This window comes from Lathamus discolor, chromosome 1, assembly GCF_037157495.1.
Source record: "Lathamus discolor isolate bLatDis1 chromosome 1, bLatDis1.hap1, whole genome shotgun sequence".
Classification (NCBI taxonomy): domain Eukaryota; kingdom Metazoa; phylum Chordata; class Aves; order Psittaciformes; family Psittacidae; genus Lathamus; species Lathamus discolor.
Window position 1 is genome coordinate 152,172,617 of NC_088884.1, and position 3,190 is coordinate 152,175,806.

At 41.4% G+C, this 3,190-nt stretch overlaps 1 long non-coding RNA gene across 1 annotated transcript; it reads left to right on the forward strand.

Moving 5' to 3' along the window:
* Window positions 1–579: 579 nt before the first annotated feature.
* On the forward strand, window positions 580–2,588 carry LOC136007416 (uncharacterized). The gene is made up of 2 exons (XR_010609689.1): window positions 580–643; window positions 1,058–2,588. It is a non-coding gene; the product is annotated as an uncharacterized LOC136007416 (long non-coding RNA).
* Window positions 2,589–3,190: the final 602 nt, after the last annotated feature.

Below are 3,190 nucleotides of genomic sequence, written 5' to 3' on the forward strand. Positions count from 1 at the left end.
CACACATTTATCTCCTATTCTTTTCTCAAAGAGATAGGCAAGTTTTCAAGGCTCTTGTTCTAAATGCATTGGAGTAAAACATTATTTTTTGATTTTAATTTGGTCATTAATGATGTCAAGCATGAAGCTTTTCTTATACCCTGGCAGGATGTACTCCATTTCTGTCTTTGTAAAATCTGATTTCTTCTCTGTGCTGCAGCAACTGTAAAGCACAAGCTGCCCCCAGGGAGGTATTTTGTTTAGCTGTGTAGACACATTCCTGAAGGAAATATTGAAGCCAAACCACACACTCACATACGCACACACAGGCACTGTATTAGAAGAATTCAAACCTTGAACAGAAAACAAACAAGCTCTGGGTCTGGAGCCTGAGCTCCAGTGCGTGTTGAATTGTGTTTTTCACATTTTTCTCTTGTTTTTACCATCTGGGCCTGTAGACCAATATAGACGCTTTCCAAACGCAGAGAGCACTGCCCAAGGGCAGCCCTATATTCCCTGCCCATGTCAGAGCCAAACAAAACATGGAAAACAAATTGCATATGCAGCACTTGCTTTTCTCATGTGTGAGCCAGACATAGGCAGCGGCCATTGCTGTCACGAGACAGTTTGCTGCAATGTGAACATGTGACTGGAGGAAAGTCAGGTAAGACAGGAGGCAAGACATAGATATATGTTTACTCTTTTACGCATTCTTTTCTTTCTGCTCACTGAAGGCAGAGCTATGAGGAAAGTCAAGCTCTATTTTCTTCTGAGATGGAACCAGATTCTGACACCCCCTGTGTCAGCTTATGTCAGGAACAGAACAACTGATACAGCAGCATGATTGAAACTATCAGAGTCTGACCCTTGCTTAGGACTTGGCCTCTGCCCTGAAATGGAGCTGCTGTTCGACCATGACTGCTCTTACGTAGACTGGCATTCTAGTGCTTTCTTTCTTTTCTTTTTTAGCTTTATTTTTTTAACACATTCGTTTATTTAATTATCTTTTTTATTTATTGATCATTTTTTAATCAAGCTTTTTATGTAACTTTATTTCTTTTGTGGGTTGTGATCACAGGAGGAAAACATAACAGGGAATTGTGTCTGGATACAGACAACCTGGATGAGCAAATGTGAGCCCAAACCATGAGAGATGCTTCTGGAGCCAACCCCAATGATAAGCATCTCAGGTCTGCTGTCCAAGCAAATCCCTGAGGATCACAGCCCCTCATGCCAGTATGCACACAGACAGTCTTGGTGCTCCTCCATTGTCAACTGCACCAAGGGTAAGCGGAACAGAGGAAGAGCCAGAAGGTAGATGGTCCTTCCTGGAGTGCATAAAGAAGCTGAAAGGTACCAGTGTTTGATGTTGGAGTGATACAGAAAAACTGGCTGCCTCAGTGACAAAAACACTACAGGCTTTGCAATGGATTTTGCAGTTTGTTTTACTCAAAGGCACTGTTGTGTAGGAACAAAGTTTCCGTAAGTGTTCTGGTCAGAGTTAAACATACCATCATTTCTTAGCAAATTGTTCTAGTAATTAGAAAGCAGATACTTAAAAACTAGGATAAGACTTGCATAAATGAAGGCATTTCTTTCCCCTTCAGATTGTTCTGCTGCTTAAACTAACATGAAACAATGAGTGTGACATTTCTTGGAAGAAATACAAGCTAATTTCGGATTAGACTTCTGATGCTGAGAACTCCTTTTCGTATAGAACTGGTGTATTGCTTGAATTACCAGTGCAGCCCATGAAGCAGTTTCAGCTGTGTCAGAGATCAGCATCTGATGCTGATTTCTTTTTTAAAGAAAGCACTGGTTAAAAGGAGAAGATGGTGTTCTTGAGCAGGAAACCCAAGGTCCATATCCAGCAAGACAGCGTGTGAATTTGTGCATGCTATTGAATTCAGTAATAGGACTCTTCTGCTTAAAACTCTGTGCACATATGTGCCTACAGCATACTTGGTAAGAAAAAACACCCAGAAAAAGGTGTGGACAAATGCTTCTGTGCAACTGCCTAGTCAAGCAAGCTGTCCTTTGGTTGAGTCTCTGCTGGAGTTTTCACTGCATAATTCGGGACCATCTTTAATAAACCATGTGGCCATTGGTCCTTCTGAAGCATAGATGCCTTAGGGAATGTAATGACTCTTTTCTTTTTTTTGTTTATGCATGCTTTATTTTCTTTATTTCTTTCATCTTTTGGCTCACAGCCTCCAGCAAGGGAACAAAGTCTACTGTTAATGTATCTTACTGGAGGATGTTTAAAACACAATATAAGAAGACGCTACATGTCATTATCTACTATGCTGCTGAGAGCTGGAGACTAATTTCCAGACGACATACATTGTTAACACTGCTATATGGATAACAGCTTAGGGGCAAAGTCGTAAGACTCCTACTGGGCTGGAAACTGTAATGCAAAGATTGTCTCTGGGTTGCAGAACTTAGCTATAGCTTCTGCACACTTCTCTGCTCCACCTACTGCTGTTTTTCTCCCAGGACTGCTCCCTTACACCCATTAATAACAATGTATTTTCCTTGACTGGCAATTGCATGCCTTGCTTAGTATTTGTTTAATGAAATCAATAAATGAAAAATGTCTGTGTTTAGTGGTGGATTCCTTGCTGTTGTGTCTCCTGGTGTCAATGAATCATTCCCACTTGAGATAGCAGATTTAGAAGGTAATCAAATTTTTCCTTTCCAAGACACTGTGTTCCTGCGCACTCTACCATTTCTAGTGTTAACCATTCGCACAGGCAGAACACATACACACATCTACAAATTCTGTATCTGGTTTGGGTGCTGTTGCTGATGTGTTTGGGGTACACGGGATGCTCAGGTTGGGCAGTTTTAACTCCAACAGTTCTCCTTAGAAGAACAAGTTCTTCTTTTGGAGTTTATTTTGTCTGCCAACATTTGGGATGAATAGAACACTGCCTGTGTCAGTCCTTCTGAATAGTTTCTACTGTTTGGGTCTAAACTTGAAAAGCAATTCTTGCTTCTTATTACCACGTTGGTGCCAGGTCCAGAGAAGAGAAAGCTTTCAGAGAATCAAATGCAGAGCTTGGCTGTCCTGCTCCAGCTCATATATTAGGCTTCAGAAGGCCTTAGGTCCCTGCTGTGGGCTAGCTGTCACATTAATGTCCATAATTCTCCACTGAAGGCTTGTTTGGCATTACACAAGTCCAACACCAGCCACTGGACTGTGTAC